Source organism: Herpailurus yagouaroundi, unplaced genomic scaffold (assembly GCF_014898765.1).
Source record: "Herpailurus yagouaroundi ecotype Mexico unplaced genomic scaffold, PumYag 569, whole genome shotgun sequence".
NCBI lineage: Eukaryota > Metazoa > Chordata > Mammalia > Carnivora > Felidae > Herpailurus > Herpailurus yagouaroundi.
The window spans coordinates 5,757,942-5,776,531 of record NW_024412786.1 but is presented as its reverse complement, the minus strand read 5'-3'; positions in this window follow the sequence as shown (position 1 = coordinate 5,776,531).

Here is an 18,590-nt window from a genome sequence, read left to right as displayed (position 1 = left end):
ACGGCAAGGTGGGCATCCCTGGGAAACCTCATGCCTTGGCAGGCTGGTTTCAAGATGGAAATTGCATACATTCATTTATTATCATGGATAAAATAAATACACTTATCTACCTTTTAGGAGGTATGGCAGTGTGTTTCTCTAATCATCCACCCACCCATCCATCTATCTACCCATCTATCCATCCATCTATCCATCCCTCCATCTATCCATCCATCCATGCATACATACACACACCCAGCCTCGTGGAAGACAGAGGTACGGCTCTAAAGTAACAGGTTGAGAGCAGTGATCTGGAGAAATTCACGAAAAACCATGGCAGCTCCCTGGTGGTGAGGACAATGGGACACCGTCAGTTAGGACCCCATTCTTGAGAGCCTTGTGACCAGCCGGCCGCCATCTAGATGACAGCTCGACAACATCCTCACCCCCTTCGGAGCGGCCCCGGGGAGTCGAAAGGTCCAGAATGAAGAGCTGAGGCCATGGCTGGAGGGGATGGATGAGAGAAGGAACCGGCTTCGTGGCGAGGGCTGTTTGGAATCCCAGCCCTCGGGGTTGTGCCAGCCTGGGTCTCGATCGAGGCGGGTCTTGATGTTCTGTGCGGGGCTGGTGCGGCCGGGGAAGGTGCTCTACTCACTCTGAGCTTCGGTTTCCTCCTCTGCGAAATGGGAGCAATAAAGACACGGACATGACAAGCCTGTCTCCAAGATTCAGTGCCGTGGGAGGGTGAAGGCTGGTGCCTGGCACGCAGACCCCTGGCCAGGCTGGGCTGAACCAAATGGGGTGGACCTTCCAGGTTCTCCAAGGAGGGTGGGCCCCCCCCCGGCCCTGAGCCCAGGGGGTGCTGGCTGGGAAACCTGCCCTGCTCACTTGATTCTTGTGCCCGGGCTGCTTTTTTGTTACAAGACATTTCTCTCTGACCTCCTCCCTTCACGGACTCTTGCCATGCACAAGCAAGTCTATCTGCAAGCTCAAATTCTTCAGCGGACTGAACCCCCAAGCACGCGGCAAGGCTTGGTGGCTTTGCCAAGAGCCGCCTCTACCGGGATACTCTTCTAGCCACATCTGCCTCCTACCTCCTGTGCCCCTCAGTCTTTCTCCCGTTCCTCCCTCCAGCCCCACTTCGCTGCCTATCCCAAGCCCTTCCCTGCCACAGGACCTTTGCACACGCTGCCTCTTCACCTGGGATCCATGGGACAGTGAGGCCAAGGGACAGTGTCAGCTACACCCTGTTGCTGGCTTTTTGTAGAGGAGAGAGCAGCTCAGAGAGATTGAGCTGTTTCTGGGGGGGTCACACGTGCAGAAGGGAGCATGTCAGACCCTTGGCTGTTCCAAGGTCTCTCGGGCTCCGACCCTTGTGCTCCTGCCCTCTGTGCGCCCCGAGGACCGGCGGGACACTCAGGAGTGGGCACAGCGGTGCGGCCACTTTGGAAGACGGTCCGGCGGTTCTCTAAAATGTCAGACGGAGGTTACGTGGGACCCCGCACTGCCTCTCCTAGGCACGTACCCAAGAGAGCCGAGAACGTACGGCCACACGAAGACCTTGATGGCGGCACCACTCACGGGAAAACGTTAGCCGACGGACGGACCGTGAAAACAGGCCGTGGCCGCGCAGCGACGCATTGCCCGGCCAGAGGAAGAAACGACGTACTGGGACGCCGTGCCAAGGGGGGGGAAGCCGGACACAAGGGCCACGTACCGGTGGTCCCATTTACGCGAAATGTCCAGGATCGCACGTCCGTGGAGACACAAAGGAGGCTGAAGGTGGCCAGGGGCGGGCAGGGCGGGCGGGGGAAATGGCATCACGGACACTGGACGCGGGGTTTCTTTCTAGGGTATGGGGACGCCTGACACAGCGGTGACGGCACACAGTGCTGTGAATACAGAGCCACGGAATCGGGATGTATGGTAGGCAGACTGTCCTCAATAAATGTGATGTCCCCACCCTGCCACGCCTGCAAACTCTTCCGTGACAGTTGGGCTGGTTCCATGCTTTGGGGACAAGTAGGGGGGGGGGGGCTGTGTTGTCCCAAGGGGTCTGGGAGGGCACGCTGCCTGCAGTGCCACAGCCCACCAGCAGGTGGCAGCGCGCTCAGCGACGAGCCCCAGGTGCGTCCCCGGACTGAGGACCGGCCACGTGGTCTGCCCAAGTCTGGTAGGCAGGCCCCGCTGGTGACCTGTTCGCAGCACCCGCTGGGTCACCAGGGTCAGGCCGGGGTGGGGGGGGGGGGGGGGAGAGGAGTTGGCCATCAGTTCAAGACTGACCAATCCTAGGGAGGTGACAGCATCCCTGCGTGGACACGTAGGATGCCCCTTGGAGGGCAGAGGGCCCCCTCCCTGGGCACGAGGGCAAGACGCAGGTGGTGGGCCTGGTCCTGAGCAGGGTACGTAGCAGGCTTCCTCTCTTGCTCCCTGGGTGGGAGACAGAGAACTGCTCCCCCTACTGAGAACACGTTCATCCAGACATGACGATGATGATAAGGGGGGGGGGGGGTGGCAGGAGGAAGAGGAAGAAGAGAAACACGCATTGGCTGCTTGCCTGGCTTGGTGCCCTGTCATTTGGATTGATCCCCACGGAGCGGGGTTCTAATTCTCCTCCACGTGGTGGACGAGGAGCCAAAAGCCCAGAGGAGGCAGGCTCCTTGCCCAAGGTCACACAGCCTCCAAGGTGGGAGCCCACATTCAGACCCAGCCACCGGGCTCCCGTACGTGGCTTGGGCTCCGGTGGTCCTAAGGAAGGGCGCGGTTTCACATTTTTGTCTGTGGGCCCTTGATTTCAGCCAGTGGTGCTCCAAATGTGGTCTCCTGACATGGGATTTGGCTTGAAATGCATTCCCGGGCCCCACTGCAGACGTGCTGCATCAGAGCCCCCGGGGGCGGCCCAGCAGTCTGTGTGTTAACAGCCTTCCTGGTGACGCCTGCGTATTTACAAGTCCGGGTGGGCAGGGATACCCCCACAGTCGCTCACGCTCAGCAAGTTAGCACATCGAGCGCTTTGCTACGGGCGGGGGCTTTTCACCCCTCATCACGCTGAACCCCTTCCGGCCACTCCGCAAGGCTGGCCCTTATGACCCCCATTGTACAGGTGGGGAGACTGAGGCTCGGGGGTAAAGCCCCCAGCCCCTTGTGGTAGGGCATGAGCTTAGACTGGAAGCTGGGTCTCAGCGGTCGCTGTGCCTGCTGCCCTGGGGACGGACAGTGTTCCTGGGAGGCGTGACTGCCCTCTGGCCCACCCGTACATCCTTTCTCGATGGGCTAGGGGGCGGGTGGGGAACTGGGCACAGACGGGCTACCCCCACGCCGGTACGTGGGTCTTGGGAAGGTCACTGCCACAGAACTGTAGGCATCATTGTCTGAGGCCGCCTGAGGCCTTCTGCTGGAAGGAGACAGTCTGGAGTGGGGGTGGGGGGGCCACAGGTCCCCGGAAGTTCACCAATATCTAATCTGGGCCATCCCTGGCCCTGTCAGCAGCAGCTTGGGTCCTTCCAATGCTCACCCCCTGACCCCGTGTGCCTACCTCGAGGTTGCTTTCGGAACCAAATAGAATTGGACATCATAGCTCATCTTTCCCCAGTGAAACCTCCTGGAGTATCTGTGAGTTAGTATTCACTCAGCTACAAAGGTCAGAAACCTTAAGGTAAAGGAACTCGAAGCAAGATGAAAGTGTGTAGCTCTCGTGTAAAAGAGGTCCAGCGTGATAAGGCTGCTCCACATTCATCAGGGTCTCAGCTTCCTCCCATTTTTTCCTTCCGTTTTCATTTTACGGTGTTGACCTCATGGTACAAAATGGCTGCTTGGGCCCCAGCTGTTCCATCGCATTGCACCCCGCCGCGGCAAAGACGACCAGCGTATCCCCACCTCACGGGACATCTCCCAGAAGCCACACCCCCTAGCACTGCTTTCCTCCCATTGGCCAGACTCCAGTCACACGGCTGCTTCAAGCAGTGACGCGACAGGCAGAGAGGGAAGAGAAGGGGGGATAGGAGAAAGGATTAAGATTTACTGGCAGCCCAGCCTGAAGCCACCTGCTAGAGGTCCGCACCCCTGCTTGTCCCACACGGGAACTTCCCTAACCAGGGCCCGAGAGATGCACAGAGGCTTTTCCAATGGGACACTGAGCGGCCGTTACAGAGGCCCCTTCCCACGCAGGGGCAGGGGCAGGGGCAGGGGAGGGCAGGGCAGGGGCTGGTGCCCTCACCTGGCACTCCCACCCTGCCCTGGGGGCTGGGGCCATTCAGAGGGCCTCAGGCCAGGCCAGCACCGTCTTCAAAACCGCACCCCCACGGGAGGTGCCGGGCTCCGGGACCCTGACCCAGCCATGCACTCTGGACGTTGTCACCTGCAGCCCGTCCTCCGGTGCGACCGCAGGCAGGTGTCCTCCGGGGCCGGGGCTCTCAGCACCTCCGGGAGTGATCTGGTCTCTGCTCGTCTCAGAGGCTCACCAGGGGCCTGCACGGGGCACGCGAGGTGGGGCTCGCACCCGAGCCGTGCCCCCCTGCCCCCCATCTGGACTCTGTCTTCTCCTGGCAGAGGGAGGCAGGCAGCTCTCCTCCCCCCGAACGTAACCCTGCTGTGATTCAGGAGGGGCTGGGGTGGGCGTAAGCGGGGGAGGGCCCTGGGCCAGGAACAGAGGTTCGAGTCCCGACAGCCTGGCTAGGGGCCATCACGCCTGAGGCCGGAGTCCCCGCACACACTCGCTCTGGCTCGGGCCACACGACCGTCCTCGGAGGCACGCGCTCTGACTATCGTCCCTGGTTCGCCGGTGAGGAGACAGTACGGAGAGGTGAAGCCGTCTGCCAAGGTCACACAGTGCCCCGTCTTAACGGTCGGAGCGTGGGCCCAAGCCCAAACCTGACTCCTCTTTGCACTCACCGTGGCACGGGCAGGGCGTTTGCTCTTTCGCATCCTGCGTCTCCCTGTACGATGGGGGTGCCCGCCCCCGCCCTGGCCCCTCGTGGAGAGCCTTGTAAGCCAGGCAGCGCGAGGAGCTCCGGGGAGGGCTCCGGGGCTTTAAGGCAGGCGCGCTGCAGAGGTCACGGGCTCCAGCCCCCGCCGCGATGTCAACGAGTGGGGGCCGGGCCGGCTCCTGGGGGGAGAGCCCTGGTCACAGGGCAGAAGTGGCCGCTGTCCAGGGCCAGGCCCTCCTCACCGGGCCCCACTCCCTCTCTGCATCGAGCTCTGTCCTCGAGGCTGGCGCTGTGGTGGCCACGGGCTGCGGCCCCTCCGGCAGCAGATGATGCCGTCCCGTTGGTGGCGGAGAGGTCCCGCTTGGTGCCGTCCACACCGCCCGGCCGCCCCCCCATCTGCTTTCACAGACGCCGCTAACCTCCCCTAAATGCCGGTCTGGTGCCGATGCAGGCAGAGAGACAAGGGTGGGCCAGTCCCACTGCCGGGCCTGTGCTCTGGAGGCCCCCCGACGATCCATGAGGGACCAACGGCTACTTTCAGATGGTGTGAGCACCGCCCGTTCCAAAAGGCAAGCCGTGAAGCGGGCTCCAGAGGGATGTGGGGGATCGGGTGACACTTTGACCGAGAAGATCTGTCTGGGGAGGTGACGTCCAAGCGGACACCTGAGTGATGGGAAGGAGCCCCCGTGCAAAGGGGCTGGCCAGCCAGTGCAAAGGCCCTGTGGTGGGGAAAGTCCCGGCCGAGACCCCAAGCAACCGTGCCAGCTGAAAGGCCGCGCGGAGCGAGGGCAGAGGGGCCCCGGGCCGGTGCAGGCGGGCAGGTCAGCCAAGCAGTGCCGCGCTGGGGACTCTGCATTTTGTTTGGAGCGTGCTCAGAGGCTGAGGCCACTCTCCGCCTGCCGGGGCGCTTTGCGCTTGGCCCACCCGGGGAAAGGGACGCCCTCTGCTCCTGAGGCAGTGACCGCTCACCCTGCCCCCCAGGTATTTTACCCCCTGGCCAGGCCCTCCCTTGACCCCCGACAGAGCTGAGGGATATAAACCTCAGTGTGGGCTTTGCCCATTAACAGCCCCCAGCCCCATCACCCACCAAGTACTTCCAAATAAGAGACCCGAGTGAAAAAAACAAAGAAAACCAGAGGTGTTTAAATGGGGGACGGGGGTGGCCATGACGGGAAAGGCTTTACGCTCAGAACCGCTGAAGCCACCAGGGTTTCTAGGACAGCTGTCCAGACCCCAAGAGAAAAAGAGGCACAGACAAAAGACACCCACAGAAGGCAGCTCCTGGAGACCGATGAGCCCCGCCCCTCAAGGGCACGGGAGTTAACGCAAGAAAATCACTTCAAAACCATCGAGGTCACCAAAACAAGGTAAGTCCGAGCAACCAGGAGAATGAGGAGACGAACTGACCGAACGTGCTGCGGGGTCCTGGGTGGGAGCCTGGGTCAGAAGAGGGACGTTGAGGGGAACGCTGGGAAGAAGGGATCATGGCTGGACATGGGTTAGTGACAATGTGTCAGGGCTGGTGAGGAGACTGGGTGTGGGGTACGTGGGAACGCCCCGTGCTATCTCTGTAGCTTTAACGCAAACCCAGAACTATTGTAGAAATTAGAAGTTTGTAACAGGGGCGCCCTGGGGTGCTCAGTCGGTAGAGCGTCCGACTTCGGCTCAGGTCACGATCTCGCGGTCCGTGAGTTCGAGCCCCGCGTCGGGCTCTGGGCTGACCGCTCAGAGCCTGGAGCCTGCTTCCGATTCTGTGTCTCCCTCTCTCTCTGCTCCTCCCCGGCTCATGCTCTGTCTCTCTCTCTCTCTCCTTCAAAAATCAATAAAAACATTAAAAAAGTTTTTTTTTTCAATTTATAACAAATACAATAAAAATCTAGTTTCATTGCTTACCTGTCAAATTAGTAAGGAAAAAAAGCAAAACGGGACCACCCGCCCACCACCCGGTGCTGGTGAAGGTGGGGTTAAGCGGACAGCCTCCAACAGACCGCCACCTGAAAAAACCGGTAATTTCGAGGACCGTAAATTAACCCGAAATTCTCAGCCCGAATGCAGAGACGCTGTGCTTCTGAAGATCACATCCCAAATACATAAAAAAAAAAAAAAAAGTTTACGCACAAAGATGTTCATCGCAGCGTTGTTTATAATAGAAAAGGCAGAGAAACGAAACCGTCGGAAACCATCTAATATTAGAAACAGAGCAGAACTGTTAAGTAAACCGCGGTCCGTCTAGAGAAGTCACAGGGTCCACAAAGATCACAGAACGGTGTGGGAAAATGGTAGGGTGTATTTATGACGTGAAAATAAAAACCGCGTTTGCAGGATGATTCATTCATCTGCTCGTCGAGCCAATAAATATTTATGGAGGCCTTGGCTGTGCGAGGGGGGCCCTACACTTAAGAGCGGGGGTGCCGTGGGAGAAGCGGACTCCGGAGCCAGCGACGATCCGCCCCCTGGGCTGAGGGCACGAATGGAGGTGACCGTGCTGGGCCCCGGGGTCGGGGCAGGGCTGCTAGTGCAGCCCGGGGGGGGGGGGGGGCAGGCAGGTTTCCCGAGACGAGCCGGCGCTCCGTCTCACAGAAGGCGGGGGCACGCGGACGACAGGGTCCGCACGTGAGGCCCGTCGTCCTGCTGGGTGGGCACCGTGCAGGGAGACGAGGCCTGGGCGCACAGCCAAGGCCATCGGGCCTCCTCCGTCCGCGTCGAGAGCCACGGAGGGGCACGGAGGCAGCGGCCGCATCAGATAGCTCACCAGCCGCTCTGGGGAGTCGCCGCCCCCCCCTGCATCGTGGCCCGACCCACACACCGTGACCCGCGCGCCCTAGGTCAGAGGAAGTGTCCCCCCGCACCCCCCCCCCCAGAGCTATCAGGGCCTCTATCTCATGGGGCCTTTCTGCTGCCACATTCCTGTCCTGGGCCATCAAGATGGACAGAGGCCGCGTCCCTTCCGAGTGCCACGGTCACTGCTTCTGGCGTGTCCACATCCCCTGCCTCCTGGGACCACAATGGCTCGTGAGAAACCAAACATCCCGGGGCTGCCTAGGCGGCCGTCCTCCGCGGGGCCCTGGGTCCTGGGAAGCGCGTAGTCACACAGTCAGGGGCCCAGGGCGTGACGGAGGACGGCAAGAAGCCGTCTGGCCCTGGCCCAGAGCCTCTGTTCGGAAGAGGGGGTCCCCGGGCCCCCCTCTGTCCAGCGTGGGGCCTTGCTGCCCACACACACCCACGCTGCCCAGTGAAGACAGACAAGCCACCGTCCACCCGCCCACGGGGCTCTCACCTTCCTCGCCCACGTTCTTGTTGAACCCCCACCGCGAGGGGAGGAGGGGACCGAGGCTCAGAGAGGGCGAGCAACTTGGCCACAGGCACACAGCAGTCGATTGACGGGTGGCGCTCCACAGAGGTCTTCCCATCAGCACGGGCTGGGATGCTCCCAAGCCGGCCTGGGCCTGCTGTCCTCGCAAGGGCCGCTGGGAGAGATCGACCACGGCGATTTGCACTGCCTCAGTTTCCTCCGCTGCCTCCCGGAGCTGCCGATGTGAAACCTACCTGAGACGCGAGCAAAACGCCCCAGGTCCGCCCTCAGTTCATGGCGGCTGCTCTCACGATGTTCTGCCACAGAAGGGCAGTTACTGTGCCCGAGTTCTGGAAGTTTCCGAGGCCTGAGAGGGTGCATCTCCCCTGGGGAGCCGCAGGTGCAGGACGGCCAGCCGGGTAGGTTCGGAGAGGGAAGACGCCGGAGGTGTGCGGACAGTGCTCCGGGGCCCCAGCCCCCGCCCCCCACTCCGTTGTGCCCACAGGCCCTGAGCGCCCAGGGGCCCCAGCCGGCACATGGAGTCATCCCTCCACCCGGGGGTGCTTCCCTGCTGTCCAGGGTGGTCCTGAGCTACCCCAGCAGAGCTGAGTGGCCGGGACAGAGGCCGGTGGCCCACGAAATACTGCAGATACTTCCCAGCTGGCGCCTTCCAGACCCGCGTGCCCACGCTGCCCGTGTCGGCGAGATTCCAGAAACACAGGCCACCTGGGGCCGTCCTCCACCGTCGGTTCTCCCGTTGCTTCTCTGCTCTGAAGAGAAAAGCGCCTCTCCCTGGCTCACGGGACCCCGGGTCCTGAGCCCCCATTTCCTGCCCGGCCAGCGAGGCAGGGCCTGGGCCCTGGGTCCCGGCAGCCCATTCAGACCTGAGGCCGCCCGGGGCCCCGCCGGGAGGAGACCGGGTGGCCGCTGCCCGAGGTTCGGAGACCACGCGACTCTGGTTCACCCCCCGGGTGTAGGGTAAAGCCTTGTCTGCCGCCCCCACACCCGGCCCCTGCTGGGAGCCGGGACCCCCGCCTTCGCCGCATCTGGAGGTGCTCGCGGCAGCGGGAGAGCCCCGCCTTCCACACAGCGCTACCGTAGGTGGCCTGTGACCCTCTGTCCCCTGCCACAGCACGTCCCCCTCGGTGGCGCCTCTGGGCCTTGCTCTCCGCCTAGGTCACCCTCCCCACCCTGACCCGAGCTTCGGGTTGACCAGACGCCTCTTCTTTGGGGGCCGCGTCTCTGACCCCCGTCGGTCCCCACCAGGAGGCCCCCCCGACTTCCCTGTCTGAATCCTCGCCTGTGGCTCGTTCCTTGCTCAGGATGTGCTCTGGCCGTGGATGGCGGGTCCCCCGAGGTGGGGAGGGCAGTGGGCATCTCCACCACGCGCCCTGTGTCTGAGACCCAGCTACCCCAGCGCAGCTGACGTTGGCCGAGTGACTCACGGGGCTTTGAAGCGGACAGCAGTCCCCCTGCCTGCGACTGGGGGTCGGGGCGGGGGAGGGAGTCAGTGTGTCCGGGGGGCGGGGAGCGGCGAAGGATGGGCGACGGGGCAGAAAGGAGGAGACGCGCTCCACTGAGCCCGCGCGCGGCCAGCGTCTTGGGGACCGGGAGGCAGGCGCGCACCTGAGCCGCAGGGCAGCCCGCGACGCACCCTCCGCCCAATCGGGAGTCGCGCCTCTTGGTCGCCGGGACTCCTTTCTGGCTCCTTTGCCCCCGAGTCTCCCCAGGGGTTGCGCGTCCGTGATGTCAAAGGAGCGAGCCAACTCGTCGTCGTCGTGTGCGCCCGGCCGTGGAAATTAAGGGAAGGGGGGGCCTGTTTCCTGGGGCTGTGATTCGGGGACTCCGGGAACTCGGGCCGTTTCTCCGACACGCGCTTCCCCCCAGACGCCTGGCCGCGGAGTGAGGGCGCCCGGGAGCTGGCTCCCGCCAAGACTCCTGCCCCCCGGGCCCGCCGGCCGCCTCCTGCGGCCGGCCCCCCGGGATTGCACAAAGAAAGTAGCGCCTCTGTGAAACAGAAGCCGGGGCACCTCAGGGGGCCGGGCAAGTTTTATTTTGGCTTCGGCCCCACGCTTGCCTGTTGGCCTTTCAGTCGGGCCCTCGAGGCAGCCCCACATGCCAGGGGCGGTCTGGTTTTACTTGAATGAGCTGCTGGGAAGAAGTCTCAGCCCATCTGACCCGGTTCTCAGGGAATGACCTCTGGCTGGGAGCATCTATTTTAAAGGAGGCCGCCATTTGGTCTTCACCAAAATAGTTGAAAGAAGGCCCCAGAATAGCAGGCTGGGTCTGCCCCGGCTTAGAAGCCGCATCCCAGGCTTAGAGCAGGCGCACGGGATGGGGGATGGCAACAAACAGGAGGCAGAGGCAGAAAAGGGCCTCTTGTCACCAAGGCCAGAGGCCGAGGAATGGCCCTCGGGTACCTCGATGGCCAGCGCCCCGGCCTCAGCCGCGGAATCTCCCCCCCGCCTCCCGGGAGACAATCAGAGGCCTGATCTTCAGGGCCGTCCTCCCGCTGTTACCCATTTTACAGATGGGAGCACGAGGGTCAGGACCCACGCAAGTTCCGACAGCCAGAGTGAGGGGTGCAGCCGGGCAGTGCGGACGGCCCCCCAGGAGGCTGGAGTCTGGGGGCCTCGCCCTCGATGCCAGGGATCATGACAATGATGCTGAGTGGGGAGATCGTAGTTTCTCGAGTGCGGGTGATGCCCCTTGCTGTTCCCTGGGCCCTGGAGGGGGCGGGAGAGGGGGTGGGGGATCCCTTGTTTTTCCAGTCGGTGGGGGGGGGGCTTGGCTCGGCACCCCTGCCCCTAACCTGGGTAGGAGACTAAGGCACAGCAGAGAGTTTATCCCGTCCGACCGGGGGGGGGGGGCCTAAAAGCAAGCCAGGGGCGATCGCAGAGGACACAGCCAACGAAGTCGACCCTGCAGGAAAACAAGACACAGTCGACTCCGTGAGGGTTCGCTTTGTCCACACCCGGTGGCAGTAGGGACTGATAAGACCGGGCTGGTGACAAGTGGGTGAGAAACGGGGCCCCGTGAGGCGTGGTCCCCCTGCCTTTCGCTGAATCCTGCCCAGATGCAGCGCCTCCCCACGGTGGCTCTCACCGGGCAAACACAGCCCTTTAAAGGGCCAGCCTGTGCCCCCCAGCCTGGCCAGGGCAGAGTGGTCACAGGGGAACCGAGCGCCCTGAGCCCTCTTCAGGAGTGCCTTGGCCACCAGAGAGGCAGCACGAGCCGGAGTCAGCGACCAGGGCGCTTTGGGGGCCTCCGTGCGTGGAGGGTGACAGCTGGCGCAGGGAAGGGGACCGCGAGCCCCCGCTTGCCCAGGGGTGCCCCTTTGGTCCCAGGGCCACAATTAGGAGTCTCCTTTTTGTGTCAAGAGGCCACGGCTGCCTTTCCTAGGGTCAGGCTGTGATGCCGTTGGACTTGAGAGGCCAGGCAAAGCTTCCCCAAAAGGTCAAGGTTGCAATGAGGTCAGGAAGGTGAGTAGGGGGCTAATGAGGCAAGGAGAGGGGGGGTGCCTCTTCGAAATGTCTCTGCCCCCTCCCGGAGGGCCACACCTGCAGCCCAAGCCCCCGTGTCCTCTGGCCCCTTGACTAAGAGGAACAGGTGACCCGCTCCTGGGACAGACCCCCAGGCCGCCTCCCTCACGGCGGTCCCCACCCCACTTCACAAAAGGCAGGCTAAGCTCTGCACTGGGAGGTGCCACAGCCTCAGGACAGGAAACGAATGAACAGGGACCCCTCCTTCAGCTCCCTCTGACCCAGAAGCAGCCCCTACCGGGGTCGAGGGCAGCTGTAGGGACGGTGGGGCCCGCACCGGGGGGTTGGGGATGCAGACATCTTGGGGAGCAGAGGGCCCCAGGCATGCTGCTCTCACGCCGTGACCCGACCCCCAAATCCCACGCGGTTGACAAGGGTGCATCTCTCCTGCAAGGGAGGCCCGAGGTCAGCAGGCACCAGCTCGTGGCAGGGGTCTGGCCGTTTCCGTCTACTTGTGGACACGCTTGTCACCCGCCCCCTCGGTCAGAGCCACAAGTCAGACGCGGGGCATCCGCCCTTGACACACATCCTCCTCGCCTGTGTGAACTGGGAAACGGGTCGGGGGTCTCCCGACGGCGATCTGACGCGGTCGTCTGGCCCCGAGGACCGCCCTGGCCAATCCGTCCAGCCGCGGGTTTCGCCACGTCAGGGGGACGAAGTCTGCAGGACCCAGGGTTGCAAAGAAATGTCCATACAGCACACGAGACGTCAGAAGGTTGTCATCACCCAGCAATGACTCCGCCCCGCCTGTCGCTTTGCTCCCCTGTATCGGGCTCAACGCCGTGCCCGCCCCCCTCCCCGGTCACAAAACAGCTAGCACCATTCAGCCTTCTTCCAAGGTCTTGGCAGAAAAGCCTTTGGAGGAACTGCCCAGAAGCTGAAACGCCGGCTGCCGGTGACTGGTGAGAAATCCTTCGCGGACTCTGGAGGCTTCTGCGTCCTCACCGTTGACAAATTTTAAAAAGGGATCTAGTCCAGGTGTCAGTGGACAGAGTGGGGAAAACCACTTTGGGTGGTAAGTCGTGGTTTTGAACATACGCTTGGGCAGGTGTTCGAATCCCTGAGTGACTTCATGTAACAGAGCACCGCCCCCACCCCCGCCCGTTCTGTGAATGAGGTTGGTATTATGTTCACAGTATTTTGATCAACTACATATTAATAATGTTTGTGATGGAAACAAAATCCAGAGCAAAAACGCTCACAAAATCATTAAGACATTTCAATTCATAGGGGCACCTTGGGGGGGGGCTCAGTCAGCTGAGCCTCTGACTCCTAATTTCAGCTCAGGTCATGATCTCACGGTTCGTGGGGTCGAGCCCTGTATTGGGCTCCGTGCTGACAGTGTGGAGCCTGCTTGGGATTCTCTCTCTGCCCCTCCCTGCCTCTCTCTCTGTCTCTGTCTCTCTCTCTCCCTCTCTCTGCCCCTCCCTGCCTCTCTCTCTCTCTCTCAAAATAAATGAATAAACTTAAAAAAAAATCAATATTTAGAATACACTAGAGACGTTCTTTGCAATCCTTCCTGATACATTTTGGATTTCAACCTGATAAAGTGCAAACACGTAGCTCACTCACACGCCAGGATGTGCCCTGCTGAGGACGGGGCCAGACGAGAAAGGGGGCTGGGGGTTCCCTGGCCCCCTCCCCAGGGAGGGTCCCTCCCCTGACCTCCTGTCTCAGAGAACGCAGGGCCCCCCAGCCCCTCCCCAAGGGATGATAAGGACGGTCCCATTTCCTTCAGTCCTCCCAGATACCTGAGCAGGTGGGCACCGGTGTAGACTCGGCTTGGCAGAAAAAGCAACAGAGGCTCGGAGGGTGTGACTTACCCAAGGCCACACAGCCCATAGGGGAGGAGCCGGCATCTGGCCCCCGCCTGTCTGTCTCCAAGTCCCCACCATAATTTGTGGCCTATGACGGAATCTTCTGCAAGATGCATGAACTGGGCCAGGTGATACCTTGGGGTTTTTTCTTGGCTTTGCCGTCCCAGGTAGAAGTAAAGAGAAAAGACCCATCTGGGGCAGAGATGCCATACGCAGGCTGAGCATGTTGTCCAGAACTTTCCCTAGGCCCAGCGGGTCCATCCAGGGCATGGGGTGGGAAGGGAGAGGAGAAGGAAGGGAGGAGGAGGGCAGGGCCCAGTTGCCTGCATTGGGGCTGACCTTTGAAATGACCTTTCACCCCACCTGCCCCAGGATGATCCTCTGAGGGCCCTGCAGGCTGCGGGTGAGAGGGACAGGGGTCCGGCTCCCTCCCACATGGGTGTTTCCCACGCCCTCTCATTGAACCTGGCTGGTTCTCATGCCCACCCAAACAGGCAGACCCCTGGCGTTGCTGGGAAGAGGGTGGCCTCATTGTCAGAGGTGCTGGGACACGTTGAGCCTAGGGACAGGGGAGCCAGCCCCGTCTCACCTCTGATGACACACCCGTCCCAGCCTTCCTGGTGGTCAGCCCCCAGACCCCTGGGACGGGCACAGCGCTGTGAACTAGAACCCTGGCCTTGTCCACAGGCCTGCCCACCTCTGGGCCTTTGCCCCGCTGTCCGCTGTGCCTGAAGCTCCCCACCCTTCCCTTGACCGGCCCCTTCTCACCTTGCAGGTGTTGGTGGAAATGTCCCCATCCCGACGGCCTGCTCACTCTCCACTGAGCCTGCCCTCGCGTGTGTCCCAGAGGACATCCCACACCCCCTGAGCGGCAACCTCCTGCTGGCTCTCTGGTTTGGGGGCTCTCCTTCCCCAAGATGTAGGTTCCGCGGGTCCGCGGCTATCTGACTTGGGCAGGGAGACACAATGCCAGAGTGGACAGACCCCTGAGTGAACCCTGGGTGACCCTTTCCTTCTCTGGCCTCCCACTGTCCACTGTGGAACAGGAGGATCATACTCAGCACCCCTGGGTGGGTCCCTCCTGGCTCCGACTGTCTGATTTGAAATATGAGAAGGGCCTGGTAGGCAGCGGGGGCACTGACTGTGTTCTATGACTTTCCACGGTTGTGACGTCATTGCCTGGAGCTTCATCCCCACTCTGGAGCTCACAAAAGATCTCCCCAACATGGTCTGGATCCCTAACATCCGCGTGGAGCAGACACGGTTGGGACCATGAGCTCTGCTTCCCAAAAGAGGAAACTGAGGCAGGGATCAGGGTGGCTGGGAGCTTGGGCTTTGGTGTCCAACACCTCGAGGGCTTGAGTCCTGGCTCTGCTATTTGTCAGCCTTGTGACCTGGAGTGATGATAAGCTCGGCCCGCCTTCCCTGCTGTGGGATAAGAGGCAGAGGAGCAGACCCGCCAGGCCTGGCCCGGACTGGCCTCCGACAGCACCCAATAAATATCCCGGCCACAGCTTTTATCTGGACAGGTGCTCAGGTTCAAGGTCTGGTTATGCATCTAATTCTCATTCTCTCCGCAAGTGTGTGAAGGTAGATCCTCGGCTCTAAGAGAACTTCCCATAGTTATGTGGTGTGTGTGTGTGGGGGGGGGGGGACAGTCAGGACATGTGCCGGGCCCCTGGCTCCCCAGCCAAGTGCTCCAGCAGGGCAGCAACGTCTGAAGTCGGCATGGCCTTCCTGGTCTAAGTGCTAAACACACATCCTCCCATTTAAATCTCCCAGACGTTGTCGGACATGAGAACAAGGATTCCTCAGCTTACAGATATGGAAACCGGGGTATGGTTCATCCAGTTCTCCCAGGCCTGGGTATCTGATATGTACATGGATGGACGTACCTGGGTATCTGCATGGTGAACCGATTTACTGATTTCTGGTTGGAGAAACTGTCCCTGCATCTGTCATTCTCACCTGGCTGGGTCAGCTTCCAGGTCAAAGAGAACCCAGAATAACAAGGGGGAGGAGAATCCAGTGGGCCCAGAGCCACCTCTGGGTGAGTTTCTGTCTACCCAAGACACCTCTGTGACACCTTGCAGGAAGGCCCTACCGTGAGGGCCAAGTGGAGAGCAGGAAGCTGGGCAGAGAAAACACGGGGAGCATTTGCTAAGTTCCTGCAGCCGGAGAGCCCCGTCTGGCTGAGCTGCCATTGCACTGCCCCGAGGACTGGGAATTTACATTGGCTTCTTTATTAGTAGTAGTATTAGGCCAAGTAAGGTCTTGACGGCTGGGCTGGTCGTTCTGAGAAGCCCTGTCACTCCTGGGAGAGGAAAAGCCCCGTGTGATGATATGACATCGTGGGGTGCTTCGTAGGTTAGAAAAGGTCACGGTTAGGAGGGCTCGGCTCGGAGCCTTTGGTGGGTCCCTCGAGTCACTGGGGATGAAGCAACGTGCAGCGTCCTCGAGGATAAAGATGACCTTGTTGTGCAAACTCCCACCAGCTATTGTGAGCCAGGCCCTGTCGGAACCCCAACAAGGAGCTTGCCGCCATGGGGCTGAGTGTCTTAAGGTTGACACCAACCCCTCCACGTAGCTGCTGATAAGCCCATTTTGCAAATGGAGACGCTGACCACGATCAGAAGTGAAACGGCCAATGTTCCGAGGCTAACGGGGACGGAGCAGGAGGCTGGGAGCCCAGAGCCTCCACAGGGCCCCACACACTTCCTTGGCCCCCAGGTTCGTGGTACACGGAGGTCCCTGGGGTGTGAGTAGGGCCTGTTTCAAATCCTCAAGGGGGCTGGGTCTGGAAACATTCGCCACCTTGGTACCCTTCTTCCTCCCGTTGATTAAAGGCGAAAACCCGGTGTGGAGCTTCCTTTGGGGGAGCCAGCAGCTGGATCCTGCTGCCCCTGCCACCGCCCCGCCCCAGGCAACAGCGAGGGGTTGGGCGTCCCCCACTTGAACGGGAGGATCTGCAGGTGGAGAGGCTCCAGGCTGCACTGAGCCAGGCAGCCACTCACGCTAGACACGTACTGAGCACCTACTGTGTGCCCGGCCCTGTTAAAGGCCCCGGGGGCACAGCTGGGAATAAGACACGCCTGTGCCTGCTCCCCGGACGTGACTAACGGAGGGTCGGCAAAGACCTTCCAAAGACCGTCACCAGGACCATTGACCGTGTGCGCAGGTGGGCCAGGAGTTCTGGGGGACCAACCGGAGGAACCAGCCGCTAAATCCCCTCGCCGAACTTTTCAGCAAACAGGAGGCACGGGATGGGAGCTCCCTGAGGGGGGTCCTGGGAAAACAGGACCACGGGCTGCCAAGACATCAGGGGGGCCACCTCCCCAGAGGGGCGCCCACCCCAGCTTCCACGCTGCTTTGCAAATGGGGGGTCAGGGGGCATCCCGGAGACTGAGAAGGACTTTCGAAGGCTGCACGGAGAGTGGGGAGGGGGGCAGGCTAGGGGTGCCTCTCAGTTTCCTGCATTTGCACCCTGGCCAGAATGATCTTCTTGGCCCAGATCCGAAGCCTCATCTGGGGGGTCCCGGGTCCCTGCAGCAGCTCTGAGCTGACCAGCAGCTCTGGAGCCCAGGACGGCCCCAGCCTGGCGGGCTGCAGGCCCAAGGGGAGCCCAGAGTCTCACGGGAGAGGCTGGAGGCCTGGCTCAGGTCCTGCCGAGGCCCACCCCCGCTTCTGGGCTTCGGGATGGAGACTTCAGATCTCCCAGGTTCCATCCAACGGGGTGTGGGAGCCCTACAGGGTTCAGAGGTTGGGTCGGAGGGCTCCCCTGGCAGGAATGGGGTAGGAGATGAGGGAGGCTGAAATGGCCTGAGGACATCTCTCTGGTCGCAGGAGCTGGTGGCGGCAGGGGCTGAGGGGGGCTCCGACCCCCTCCCCCCCCCCCGGAGCTGTGGCTGGGCAGGACCTGCTGGGAGGTGGCGGCCCAGCTCCTCAGGTACCACAGAAAACAGGTATTTTCACACCGAGGTGAGCCAGCACCTAGAGCGTCGGGTGAGCCCCGCCCCCATCAGGGGGCGCAGCGGGAGTAGTGACAACAGATGCTGAGGGTGTCTCCAGAGGCTTGGCCTGGGTCCCCACTACGTAGGGGGCTCCGGCTGTGGCACTTGACTATTTCTGTTGCAAATCAAAGGGCAGAGGGCGGCGAAAGTCCTGTCTGTCCCTGCGCCCTGCCACCTGTCCTGACGTGGTGCAGGATGTTCGCAGAGGGCGCAGGGCTGTGGCCTCTCCCGGCTACACCCTCCTCACTGCCGCTCCCCCTGCGTTCTCCTAGCAGCGCCCACCCGGAAGCAGCACCCTGCTCCGGGGACGCCTCCACCCGGCTTACGCTGCCGCGGCCCCCAGAGCGCGCGGGCGGCCAAACCAGAGTGCAGGGGGGGCCTGCTGGGACCGCTGGCTTCCTCCTTCCCTGGCCGGGCTCTCGCGTTGCTGAGTGCCCCCAAGGTACCCCCAAACCCAGGAGGGGCTGCAAGGTCCCAGCAAAGGAGCCGGGCTCCCGGGACTCCCCGAGAAGCCAGGCGCCAAGAGTGGCTGCTGGGAATTGAGGGTGCCCGGGTTAGGGCGGCCCTCAGAGAAGCTGCTCAGGCAGAGGCGGAGAGAAGGGGACGGGCGGGGACAAAGTGCGGGAGGCAAAACTTTGGCTGGAAGGCCGGAGTGGAGGAGACGCGAAGGGGCGGGCCGAACAGGTCGGCGAGCCGGGCGAGGCCAGGGGCGGGGGCCGGGGACCCTCCAGGTGGCACCAGCGGCGCTCGTCCCGGCCGCCTCCCCTCCCCCAGCCCTGATTGGCAGGCGGCCTGCGACCGGCCGCGAGCGCCACAGCGCCGCGGGCGCCCGGGCGAACGCGATCGGCCCCCCGCGGGAGTAGGAGGGGGCGCCCGGCTATATATAGCGGCTCTGTCGCGGCCGGCCCAGCGCGCAGGGAGGCGCGCACCGCTCCGCAGGGTCCCAGCCCGGGCCGCGCGTCCCGCCCCGCCCCGCCGCCCGCCCCTCCATGCAGCCCGGGTAGCTGCCTGCGCCCGGGGGCCCC